Source organism: Pollicipes pollicipes, unplaced genomic scaffold, assembly GCF_011947565.3.
Source record: "Pollicipes pollicipes isolate AB1234 unplaced genomic scaffold, Ppol_2.1 Scaffold_4002;HRSCAF=4701_pilon_pilon_pilon, whole genome shotgun sequence".
In the NCBI taxonomy this organism is placed as follows: Eukaryota; Metazoa; Arthropoda; class Thecostraca; order Pollicipedomorpha; family Pollicipedidae; genus Pollicipes; species Pollicipes pollicipes.
Window position 1 is genome coordinate 3916157 of NW_023596420.1, and position 13800 is coordinate 3929956.

Here is a 13800-nt window from a genome sequence, read left to right on the forward strand (position 1 = left end):
TGTTGATGATTTTGTCAGTGCTTTATTGTCGACCCATCGTTGCTTGCAGTGCTGTAGTCCTGACATTGATATCATATGATCTGCCTACTAGTTACTTTCTTTATTGTTTGTAACTGGAAATGCAGTGTCATGCGAAAATAAAAAAAGACACTTGTAACGTTGCTATGAATTGATTGTCAAAGCATTGCTATTGCAATGGTAAAGATGATAAGGCTTGGGTACCAATAAAGTTTTCGTTGCTTAGGATTATTTATGCAATTAATAGTTAACCTCGATATAACCATTGTGGTGCAAAGACATCTTTTCTATTGATAGTCGTTTGGCATTATTAAATCCGTTGTTACCAGTCATTCATAAATCATAAGCTGCTGCCGTATAGGCTTGACATAGAGAACTTAACCAATGTGGTACATTGTGTAAAGGCATGGATCAACAGCGTCATTATGGCACTGCGTCAGTGCTGTACTGTGGCATGACATAATCAGCAACAACATTGTTTTTGCACTGCAATCCGTGCTGCTTTCATAATAAATTCCATCATGAAAAGGTGGGTGAAGCGAGCGCTTATGTATTGACTCGCCATATGACATATGACAAACCAAAAGCACATGATACAATATACAAATCACCTTCAGCAAGCAGACAACAATAAGTGGCATCACTTGCTCAGTCTGTCGTGGGAAATTACAAAACGTAGGTGACAGAGATGCAAACACATCTTCCACTTCCACAGTCATGCAACATGCTGCAGCCATCAAGCTACTTAACTAAACAAAATAACAGAAAATTTTGCATGTGGTGAAATGACACTGCAAACATGCTGACCTTGCACAAGGTTTGATACATAACAAGTGCACGTAGTTATGGTTGGATGGGCAAAATGCAAGGAAGTGATGAAGCTGCCAGTGCACACAAAGCTCATGATAAAAATGTTATTAAGTGCTATCCAAGACACCAACAGCAGTACTTTTCCACCTTTCTCAGCAATCCAGCATCTCACGCGAGTTGCAGCGACTATGACATTGATGGCTTACGAGCGATGCTCGCCTGCATACATAGCTTGTTAAGGCCGTGCAAGGTGCATCAGTATTAATGCAGCTCTATATTTTCAGAATTCTTTAGGGAAAGACAATTTTGCAAAGCGACATAATGTGAGCCTATACTGAGCATGTCTTTTAATGAGCTGCACGCACCTTCCCCTACTGCTAAAATGAATTGCTGATATAATGATATGCAATGGGTTAATTGCATGCTGTAATGCCTCAGTAGGCTCAAAATGTTGGCAAGATCATAATGCTTGCCTTTGTACACCCCTGCAACATATATGCTAGTGTTTCTCTTAGTTTGCCGGCATTTCTTTGTCATTTTCAAACGCAAACATAAATATAGGGGCAGGTATCAATATATCACATTTAAGTAGGAGTCAGCAGACCTAAAGAATGTCAAAACAATGTTCTCTCTCAGAAGTACAAACCTCGCACACACACTCCTCATCACATCAAGATCAACACAAGCCACTGGCGCACACCATCAGCGATCACACACATTTCAAGCCGTCGATTCACATTCTTTTGTCTAATAAGTTTGATATCACAATTGCACAGCTCCCGGGGCTATCAAATTGCAGGTTTTCTCGCAATTCCCGCACAGATGTTCAGTTATAACACTGCATTTCACCGTGACCTCCCTTCACAACTAAGTCCCAACGGGGGGTTCATGGCAATGCAGCTCAAGAGGTTGTACTTGTAGAACAAACTTCTTTCCTCAAGATTTAGATTTGTGGTACAATATGTGTGAAATATTTTGCGAAATACATATCTAAACTTACTGTGATTTTTCCCGAATTTCATAATGCCTTGCTAACTCATAAACCCGTGCAAGGTTCTGTGCTCCGGAACGCAAGGCGCCAACCGAGCTGTCTGTTAGAAATACGTCAGTGGAAGAAGAAAAAACGCCAGGACGGGACAAAAGACAGATTTGCCGTTGCGTCTTCCTTTTATAGCTTTCGAGAGAGTACCCGTTTTTTGGGTGTCGTAGTTTTTTTGCAGACAGTGGCGTTTTTTTCTATAGCATTGACCTGTGGCCTGGAAATACGAAAAAATGACCCGTTCACGACTACTGCCGCACAAGTTCAAAGTGCTCACGCTTACGTTCGCGACGCGCATTCATCAGCGAAATCTTGCTAACAGCCAATCATCTTCCGCGTATTGTATCATACGTGCCGCATCATCGCTTTTGCGAATGTATGAGCGGCCATGCTGTTTTGACCATAAGCAGAGAACAGCCTGTAATATGACCGCGATCGCATGACGTTTCTTTGACGCCATTAATGCCAAGGCAACTTTGAAATAGTCTCCCGATAAACCTTTTCGCACTTTTGCCGGCGTGTACCTCAGGAGCCAGATGGTTTTGGGTCTTAAAAAGAACATAACCGTGAACTACATCAAAAGATCCTCAAGATGGCTATTTCAGTTCAAAACGCCATACAAGTGTGGAACATTCCCTTTAATGTTGTTGGGTGGGGTAACGGAAGGGCTTCTCCAAGCACGGGGTACTTACAAGGCAACAGCGGAAGACACTGTTAGCGAGGAACGAGCAGCGGATTAAAGCGGATGGTGAGGAAACGCCATCGTTTCGCTCCTAATGCTAGATATTTGGTGGCAAAGACTGCGTACCTACGTCAAAAATACGGCGTGAAAAGCACGTTTACGAGAAAATGCAATACGAAGAAGCGTGAAGGGAAGTATGACGTGTACCAAGACAAAATGCGATTCAAAGCAATGCATGCGCGAAAAACTGTGTCACACGCAGTTGAAATGCGAAGAAATACGTCTGCCAAAAAAAAGAAGAAAAAACTAGTTGAAATATTGTCGGAAGAAAGTTTTACGGATCCAAAGATTTGGTATAAGGAATTTTTGCGAATAAGGATTGGCTTGCAGTGATGTGTGACGCGAAGTTGTGCGTATAAATATGTCAAAAACCGTACGTGGGTGTGGGTATGGGTGTGACCGGGAGGTGCTGATTGAATTCCAGAATTTTTGGATCCCAGTTGTTCCTAATTCCAAGGTGAAATTAGACGGGCGGGAACAAAAATCTTTGGATTTAGATATTTCTTCTTCTTCTTTTCATTCGATTCCAGTGTGAGAGCGCGGCGACGCGAGTAGTCACTAGGGTTTTTGGTTGGAGACAGTGGTAGAAGTTGATGCTTACAAAATTAGAAATTTTGGGACAACCTGATTTTTGGAAATTCTTTGATTGGGCAGCTTGCCCTTCTTTGGACTTTAGGATGAACTTCAGAAAGAACTTTGAGAAAACGGCACCTCTGGCGTGAACGTGCTGGTGCGCGCGCTGATTCGGTCCGGGAACCGCGTCCCGGAACGGGTCGGAGCGCGCGTCCGCAGTCCGCAAACTGGCGCTCACGCTCTACTTCTATCTGAGAGGGGAGGGCTTAACCCGCTCCAAAGTCATTCCAGGTGCAATGGGAGGGTCAAGTAGAGAACGTTCTCCGGCATGTCCGATGCTACGATGTAAGAAAAAGCAACTTCTGTAGCTGTGACGTGTTGTCTATTCTGTTGCAGTGTGACGAGAAATTTCGTTCTCTTCATGGCTTATATTTTGCTGCTGTTGAAAACAGGATCGAAACATTGATGAGCTTCGCGTTTGTCGTGGGATCTACCCGCTCACTGTAAAATTTTGAATTAAAAGCGCGATGAAGAGTACAATAGTTTTCAGCCATGGCAGAGTGCGCCAGGCCAGTGCCTGGTGCATGGAGCGCTCAGTGAGTTGCGGTTTTAGCTAGCGCATCGTGTCACGAGCATGATGGCTGGCATGGCGTGCTACTGTGTGCCTCGCTTTAACCGCGTCGGTGGTTATTCTCTAGCAGTGACTGTAGTAGTTCCAGTGGCCGACCGCTGATGTGTGCCGTCGTCGACAGGAGCTGACCCGGGGGCGGTTCTGATGGGTGCACCATGCGACTCGGTCGGCCGGCCCGGACCATGATCGGCGTCTGGACGGCGCTGCTCCTCATCCCGGCCGCCACCGGTACGTGACGTCACATGATGCCAGCCCGATCAATCCAGGCTCGGCTGCAGGGCAGCCCACGTCAGCGGGGGTGGCCGTGTGGAGCGCAGGCTTCAACGTGTTGTATCGCGGCGCGCGCTCATGTTGGCGTGCGCTTTGTATCCGTGCTGCTTCAATGGTCGGTGTTAAAGCAGGCAGGAAGTTGGCTGTCGCCGTACATTTACATGGCCACACAAATGGGGTGTGATTGGGAGGTGTCGTTTGGGGCTGTGCCCTAGTCGGTGACGATGTAGGGTCACCCACCCACACATGACACGCGTGGTCTCCACCCCAGCCCAGCCGCTAGAATGGTGAGCGTTAGTCCCGTCTCACCGCTACTCGTCCAGCAACTCGTGGTAAATCAAGATTCAGGCAGACATTGCATTGTCCCTTAGTACTCATTACATAGCGGCATAAGAAGTGCTAACAGAACAAAATATCCACTTGCTAAATATTGACACACAAGATCGATCGCATAATATCGCATGGAAAATATCGGCCTGCAAAATAACATCAGGCAAACAAGACACGGAAAATATCGTCACTGCAAAAGATAAACGCGCAAACTTTCGACACGCGCATTGCTGACTCCGCCAAATGTTCACGCGTAAAAGGTAGACACCGTAAAAATTACGCGTTAAACGTGCACGTGCTATACATCAACTATGCAAATACTTGATTCAACCTATTCAAGACACGAATCTCGATACGTCTGACAAAAAACGTACGGCTACGGCCACTAAAACTCCTTGATGTCTGATGGTTGATTTATGTCTCTCGCAGGATGCTGAGCACAACAGAATGGAGAAACAAATCGCTGCATTCAACACACATAGGGAGAATTGGTTTTGATCTATGTGCGTAGTATTTTTTTGCAACTGTGCGCGACGAGTTTCATCAACAGTGCTTTATTTTTAGTTTCTGGCGCGGGCAAACACGGACCAGTGGGATCCGTTAGTATCTGGCATTCTGACAGTTCAAAATCATAGCAACGGTTTGTGTTCTGTGCAACTACTGGTGAAGGGGGTCACCGCGGACATGCACTCCCAATGGGCGGCACCTACTTACAATCTGTTACTCCAGGACCCCAGGCAGAATACCTAGTTTCTCTGTGATATTGGGGCTTGCCGACACCCTCAGCTGCTGCGGTCGTGTGGCGTCGCCTGCCTCTCACTCTGGCGGGATGGACGGACATGGAGCGGAATCGGACCCCGAACGTCTGCTCTCCCAGATGCTCCCAGCTTAACCACTACACTGACTGGACCGGACCCGGCTCTGTAGATGTCATACCTGGCCTCCGTGGATATCATTGTTGAACTCGAATAAAGGCATGCCAATTAGAACCAGTCAATTTTTTTCCGTTCCGTTTTTTTCCGGTAGGCTCAGATTGTGCCCCAAGTAATGTTTTCATGCTGCTTCCTAACCGCCAGCGGCAGTGGCACGCAGTTGTGACTTCTCATGGAATTCACCTGCACATTTTGCTGAAATGAAGCTCAATGGAATGTATATTTTCTGGAAAGCATTCAGTTGCAAGGGCAGGACATGGAATGGGAGGTTTTGTGGCACAGTTTTGTGAATTTTAGGCTAAAATAAAGATGCGGATCCATTTATATAATCATACTCATTGCAAACGCTTGTTTTGTACCCAAAGGTCTCTACCATGGCAACGACGAAACGCCCGCCGGTAATGATACGTGTAAATGCAAAGTGACGGACGCTGAAATGGTGTGCAAAGGCATGTGTAACATGCATAGCAAGCATGAAAGTATTTTATTGTTACAAATAAAGCGAACTGGCTCAGACATTTTCAAACTAATTTTAGGGAATAGACCAAAAGACTAGGCTATGCCCTGAATAAACCAGACTGTCTAGATAAACAAGTCTATGCCCAAGGCATGAACTAGTTTGGGGCATACTTAACAGTGCAAATTTTGGGTTGAAAATCTAGTTGGCCATTTGGCAACTTCTTTTAAATCCTGATGAGCACGACTGAGGTGAATGGTTTTCAAGGGGTAATTTAAGATGATCCGAGGTCGTGTATAACTTTGACTCGGGATTATCTTGTCGATAAAGGACCTTGCCCATGCATTGTGATGAACCCAACGGCTAGGGAATACGATAGAAATACTAGGTAGAGCCGAGCAGAAGCCTATTTGATAACGCAACACAGAGCCTATTTGATAACGCTGGCCAACTGGCGTTTTCAAATCGGAATTTGGGATTTACCAGCTTCCGTATAATTATTTTATTGAAGAACATTGCAATTATATTTTGTGCGCACAGAATAAAGTACTATGTATTATGTTTCGTACGAATTGTGAAGTTGTTCAACCTATGTAATCGACGTTGTTATCTGAAATTTGCCTTACATTAGATTTTGGCTATCTTGGATAACCATTTCGGAAATAAGTGAATCATATACAGCTGATTGAAAATTGATTAATTGATTGATTGATTTGAGGAACCTATAATCGTTGGATTTATAACTAATTATGAAGTTCGTGTGATACGCGATTATGATTTGGCCATTTGTTTATCGTTTGGATTCTGGTCTTTAGTGAATTATCTTCTCTTTGATTCTGTAGTTTGATCTTTGATATTTAATTCTAGTGATCTTTGTAAAAAATTCGTTTGAAGTTTTGGAGCTGTCAGTTGCCCATGGACCCGGCACTGTGTTTATGGAAGCTGTCATGCCACCCTGCGTTTATGGAGGTTTTCATTATATTTGAGTTGGATCAGATGGCGAAAGTTTGTCATGATTTTTAACACTATTTACCACTGTTGTTTTTCTTAAATTCTTACATAACATGCCAGCATATATTTTGAATGCTTTGCTTGACGAGCTTTGTGTGGCGGAGGTTTTTTTGCGTTGGGTTTGCATATTTGTTTCCACTTTTTGGTCTTAGTTTAGCTTATTCATTATGATGCATTATCATGGGTTTGCATTATTTACAGCATATTAATTGGTAGTTTGGCTAGTTACTTGGTCTGCATTTATTGCGTGGCCAATATGAACCAGCGTATCGGAGATCCCTGTTGCGCCAGTCGTGGTATCCGGCCCCAAAAGCGTGGAAGAATGACAATGTTTATTATCACATCTGTAGGACGAATATGATGGTTGCTAGACCCTGCATCCATGTTACTCGACGGGTCGGTTACAGATGTTTCTGCCGCGACAGATGAGACGGTGCTTCATCTCCAGTCTATGCGACGATGCCAGAGCGGCCTGGCATGCTCAGTTGAAAAAACTAAACCATTTTACCCATACATCAAGAGAAGTTTAAGTTAATCTAGACACCCTGGAAAGCGCTGTAATGGTTCCTGAGTCGCGTTCATGGGACTCTTGGGCACTGTGGCTGGGATGGTCATCTGTTGTAGCAATTCACTAGAAGGTAGTGTTCCACATTTATGTGGGATTTTGAACTGACAGCACCGAAAGGTCTTCAAGATGGCTATATCTTGAGGACCTTTCGGTGCTGTTCATAATCCTGTCCGTCTTGAGACCTGAGCCCCTTTAGTTTCTGAGCTACACGCGCACGAAAATTGGGAAAGGTTTTTCGGGACAGCATTTCAGTTACCTTGGCATTCGTGACGTCATGACAACATCATTAAAATCCTGTCGTTCCATAAGCCCTCCGGGTGATCAATATCAAAAATAATATAATTGCCGAGGCGTTCATGAGCGCAATTTCCAGGTCTAACGGTCGTCAATTGGCTCTCAGTCGTTGTTGTGCAAGGTACGATGACGTAATCAAACCATGACGCATTGAGGAGCATATTTGGTAAACAGATAAATTGTGGTGCCAAGAGCAGCCTTTCTCACTTTAAAGGTATTCCAAAGTTATAAATGGGCCTGTTCAATCATATAGAATGTTTGCTTAAATATCCTGAAATATGAAACATGCCCTTAACTCATTTCCGTCATCATTTTCGGCTTATCATCATTGCATTCCGTTTTCTTCAGTCCTTTATATCTCTTTGTAACACAGAAATAACTCGCTGCTCTTAGGGTGTGGGAACTACCGCCACAACCCCGGTACTGACTAGATAGTGTGTTTCGAATTCGTAGTCTTCCACGACCACCAGCGTGTTGTAAGTTTGGCAAGTGTCGAGGTTACCTCATTTAAAGCCCAGGGTGTGAAAGCATCACCAGTGTATGACAAGCTGATGTAGTACAGAAAGTATGCTGTCGTATGCTAGTGCGACTCAGTGATCTTGATCTCGGCAGGTCTGAACTAGATCTGCCATAGGCTTAACAAAATTACTTTGTGAATCGGGCACAAATGAACGCTTCCGCACTGTACCCAGTTTGACAGAACACGGGAACGACGCGTCTGAAAATGACTTACGCACATGTAGGGCATACCATCTACACAGGGGTTTCATTAGTTTCATCCAGCATAACATGTGTACGGGTGTTTCATTAGAAGCATATGTACGGGTGTTTCATTGGTGACATCTACGATTGTTTGATTGGAAACACCTGTACGTGTACCTGTACCTGATCGGTGAGATATGTACGGTGTTTGATTGGTAACATCTGTGCGTGTGTTAGATAGGTAACATCTTTACGGATGTTTCATTAGTCACATCTATACGGGTGATTCACTGGTTTCATCTAGCCTGCACGGCATGAAATTGCTAGTCAAATTCGTAAGTAATTAGAGGCCAAAAGACATGCGCTAACGGAAGTGTGAGCTACGTATTGCGTCAATCTCAAAAAGTTATCGCCCACGACAGGCCGTTGCTATGATATGGTGAATTTATCAAGGGATTTAAACTGAAGCGTTGTTAAAAAGGGAAGAATAATGGAGCGGGCGGAAAACTGTGACAGCATTAACTGGCCATTTGATCCCATTGTGGCAAAGTTTAGATACATTACTTACGGCGGATCTTCTGCACCTCTGTGCGATATTACCATATTACATGCGCGATAGGTCACACAAGGACGTCACACATAGGTCACACATGGAGGGCTCACATAGGTCACACATGGTCACAAAAGTGTCAAACTGTGCTGACGTTGAGATAGAAGTACAAGTACGCAATATTGTAAGGATTGCAGTCATTGAGTCATAGAAGAAGCGCGAACACTGAGTGATCTTTAGCGTTTCGGCTTCTGGGGGCGTTAGACCGTCTGTCATTCAGCATTCCATCTCAGGCAAGTGCCAGCTAAAAAGCAAAAAACAGCATATCTCTTGATTGCCTGGTCCTCTGCAAAAATGAGCCGGTTGTAGTTGGGTTATTCCGTACCAGTGCGATGTTGCAATATTACAGGAGTTAGGCTCCCCGTCGTAGTTGCCGGTATCAGCGCGGGAAAACCAATTAATGTTTAGCCCAACGCTTCGCAAAACACGCTGGTAATGTTAGGTGAACGAGAAGTGTAAAGTTCCGTGAAAGCGGTTCTGTTTTCAAGACAATCGACAACCCAGTGTACCGACTTGTCGAGGAATCCTGAACATTGTGGCTTACCCTCCCTCAATCTGGTGGTCTATCTTCACAAGCTTTCAAAGAATCTGTGATCCCCTCTGCCTGGCTTGTTCCAAACCTAGACGCGGGTTCGCCGTCCCTTGAAGTGCGCGATAAGGTTGTGTGCGCTCCACCCCGTTCACTGGCTCCATTTCACGTGGCAGCGTTTCGTTTTAGGCCGGCTTCTGTGCGAATGTGTTTTTGTTAAGTTGCCTAGTTCATGTATTGTAGAGGTTAAGGCAAGAATGGCTCCTTTATCTCTCTTTCTCAATTTTTTTTTTTTGGGGGGGGGGAGAGCGCTTCACAAGCGGTTAGGAATCTATGCCGTACGACGCGGAGACGGAAAATGGGACGAGCATTGGTGTTAAGGCGCCTATGAGTGTGAAATCATCGAAGTCCTCGTCCGTTTCACATCAATGTCAGAACGCAAAAAGCCTCACACTTTATTCAAATCTTTGATATGCTTTCATGCACTTTACAGCTGAATTGGCTTGAAAGCGCTGCCAACCATACTGCTGCACGAATATTGGCGAGCGGCTCAGCTGCGTGCGTCCCCCTCCCCCTTCCCCACTCGTGTGTTCCCCAGCCTTGGCCCCGACTGCACTGGCTAGCGTTCGCGGATGCTCGGCGCCTTTCATGCTGGCGCCTCGCCCTTCTGCCTAATCGGGTTACCAGCTTTTGTCGGGGATTGGTGCCAAAAGATGGCAAAGATGTGCTGTGTTCTTTCGTTACGGGCCATGACGTTCTGGCAGATGCTGCCCTATTCCTTGGCTTGTTAGCGCTGGCAATCTGTCTTTGCAGTCCCCATAGTCTCGGAGCAGGCTATAATCAGCCTACTGATGCAGCCACGAGTGTAGCCTGTGGAGGTCATTATTGCCTGCGTCGTGTCATCAGCTGACTGCATTTGCTCAGCGCGGTGGAAGAGTCGCCGCGGCCGGCCCGCGCCGGAGCCGTGGGCTAGCGCGAGGAGCGCGCCGTCCTCCGGGATGCCGTGCCGTGGCGTTGCGGCGCGCCATCACGGCCGCATGGCAGTGGGGCCATCTGGTGGCTCGGTGGCCGTCGCGACACGGCAGCGCTGGCGGCACATATCGACCAGCGGCGCCGGCGCCGCTCAGGGCGGCTGGCTCGGCGCCGGCCGGCCGACCGGGCTCGGCCAGCGGACTGAACGGCCGCCCATCAGAGGTTACACGAACACCATCAGCGGCCGCACAGACCGGCCTGATGGAGGGGTACCACCGACCGACCGGGCTCGGCCAGCGGAACTGAGCGGCCGCCATCAGAGGTTACACGGTCTCAATGAGCTGCACTACTAGCAGCCGCACACGCCGGCCTGATGGGGGCACCGCCGACCGACCGGGCCCGGCCAGCGGACTGAGCGGCCGCCATCAAAGGTCACACGGTCTCAAATGAGCTGCCACTACTAGCAGCCGCACACGACGGCCTGATGGGGGCACCGCCCGACCCGACCTGGCACAGTCGGCGGACTGAGCGGCCGCCATCAAAGGTCCACGCGAAACACCACCAGCTGCCGCACACACACCGGCCCGATGGTGGTACCACCGGGCCGACGTTGCCCGGCCAGCGGACTGAGCGGCCGCCATCAAAGGTCACACGAACACCAACCAGCGGCCGCACACACCGGCCTGATGGTGGTACACCGGCCGACGTTGCCCGGCCAGCGGAACTGAGCGGCCGCCATCAGAGGTCACACGAACACCACCAGCGGCCGCACACACGGCCTGATGGACGGGTACCGCCGACCGACCGGGCCGGCTAGCGGACCTGAGCGGCCCGCCATCAGAGGTCACACGAACACCACCAGCGGGCCGCACAGACCGGCCTGATGGGAGCACCGCCGACCGACCGGGCTCGGCTAGCGGACTGAGCGGCCGCCTGGAAAGTTATGCATTTTATGGAATGGTTGGTGGTCCCCAATTTTCTGCCAAACGGTTTGGCCTAGCAAAGCGGTCTCTCCTAAGGTAGCTGTGCTTGGTTTTTCGTGTTCTTTTTTCGAATGGGTTGAACCTTGAAGATGGAGAACACCACACTAGTGCGTTCTCAAACGCCAAACATCTGCATCTATGTACTCGCTAGTTTATGTTCCGTGATGTGGCCAAACTTGGAAAAATATAATTGTGCCAGATGGTAGGAAGTCTCTGCTGAAACGAACCTGACGTCAATGTTGGTAGTTCTTGGGCTTTTAGCGTCTTAGTAAACCACAATGGGTTCGCTATATGCCCATAGTTTGCGTTTTAAATGATGGGAAGCACGGCAGTGGCCATTGCAGGACTGTTAAACCTGGGCATGTTCATGGGCAACAACTCACATACCAACCGCACTAACTCAGTCTAAAGCAAACTGCGTTATTATTCTGATGGTCCTGACCCACGCCAGCCGCCTGATTTCATGAGGTACTTGAGAGACTGCCTTTGAAGACAGAGCCCTCACCAGTCAGGCACCAGTCATCTTACGGAGCGTTCAGCAGTGCGCAGCTCAGCCGTGTCTAAAGGCGTGAGAATGCTGCCTCTGCTGCTAAAAGCCTACTCGTGGAAAGGGATGAGATTGCTCGCATTTGTCCAATAGGCAGATTTGAGTGGAGCACGGCTTAGTTATTTATGGTTGCTAATCATCACTTCATCTACTTCGTGTGTCACTTTTTACTTTCCGCCAAAATATTAACAACATATGAAATACTGTACATAGCTTAATGCTTACCAACCTAAGATCGCAAACCCAGTAGATTGCTACCAAGTACCTAACTAAAGCCTATGACTATTGTTGCGCCTTTTGTACGTTGAAGAGATGGGACTTGGCAAGATGTGAGCTGAAGAAATGTTTATAGTTTTTTCCCTCTGTGCTGCACAAAATTTATACCAGACACAGAGTCAACATCTGCTGTTTTTCTTATCCGTGGATAATGGTCCGTTACGTCATCACCTCCATTACGCCGTATATATATATATATATATATATATATATATATATATATATATATATATATGCCTTATACCAACGGAGTAACATCTTCGTAACTCTACAAAGATGTGACGGGCCCGAGTACCCTTCCCATCCTGTTGTAGTGTGCTACTACATGCGCAACTGAAGCGGACTTATGACGCTAATGAAGGAAAACAGGACCACTTTTTGTGATCCTCTGTGTGTTTTATATTGGGAAACAGCTTCGTATGACGAACTTTGGCGCAAATGTTATCCTCTTAAAGTATAAGTGGGAAAATGCCATGTTTTGACTGCGTAAAATACACAAGTGTGAGATTTCTATAGCTTTGTGCCTAAAGAAGGAATGAACTTGCACGTGGCTGTTGCTTCTTGGTTTCGTGTGGGGTGCTGTACTGATGTACTACTCATGTTTTAATTTGAAAACATATGACTTATTGCACTATGTATTTTCGCGGAGCGTTATACATTACAACTCGTATATAGCCACACATAATCAAATTAAATGGATCCGATGGTGCTACTTAGCACCATATATATATATATATATATACATATATATATATATATATATATATATATATATATATATATATGTACATATCCTACAGGCGTGCACATGTGGGAATGATGATCCTCGCTTACTTGGACGAGGCCGAGACTCTTTTCCGAGCTTCTCGTAGCAAGCGTTGAGCGACCAGGGCATGTGCGTAGTGCGTGTGTACGACGGGAGCAGCGTGCGGAGAGCGTCACCTGTGTTCACGTCGGCCCCCGTGTGACCGTCACCTGTGTCACGTCGGCCCCCGTGTGACCGTCACCTGTGTTCACGTCGGCCCCTGTGTGACTCACCTGTGTTCACGCCGGCCGCTGTGTGACCGCCAGGATTGGACCTGCAGAATGCGAAGCACCTGACGGCGCTGGTCGGGCAGGGTGTGGTGCTTGACTGCCCTCTGGACTTCCCCGACGGCCAACCCGTGCCCTACGTCATCGAGTGGAGGAAACAGGCGAGTGATTGCGGCATTGTCCCGACTTCACGATCCGCCTGTCACGCCGGTTCGCGGCTTTTCGTCAGTTGGAGGACGGCCTGGGAAACAAACTTTACTGTGTTAATTAGGCGGCCACTGGAATCAACAAGAAACATGAAAGTGACGCGGCACGACGCTTCCGACCATTTCCGCTGACCGAGTGCGCCGCGGCCTGAGAGGCCTGTGTAGTTTATGGCCTGTCATCGTTGTTGCCATCATTATCACTCATCGCCATCATCACCATCATCATAATCGTAGTCATAGCCTTCGTCTTCGCCTTTGTATTCGTCGT

At 47.2% G+C, this 13800-nt stretch overlaps 1 long non-coding RNA gene across 1 annotated transcript in view; it reads left to right on the forward strand.

Moving 5' to 3' along the window:
• LOC119093911 (uncharacterized) overlaps positions 1 to 13482 on the forward strand; it is a 52736-nt gene extending 39254 nt beyond the window's left edge. The window contains exons 2-3 of the long non-coding RNA XR_005093718.1: positions 3935 to 4041; positions 13366 to 13482. This is a non-coding gene — a long non-coding RNA (uncharacterized LOC119093911). The remainder of the gene's footprint in view (positions 1 to 3934; positions 4042 to 13365) is intronic.
• The last annotated feature ends 318 nt before the right edge of the window (positions 13483 to 13800 follow it).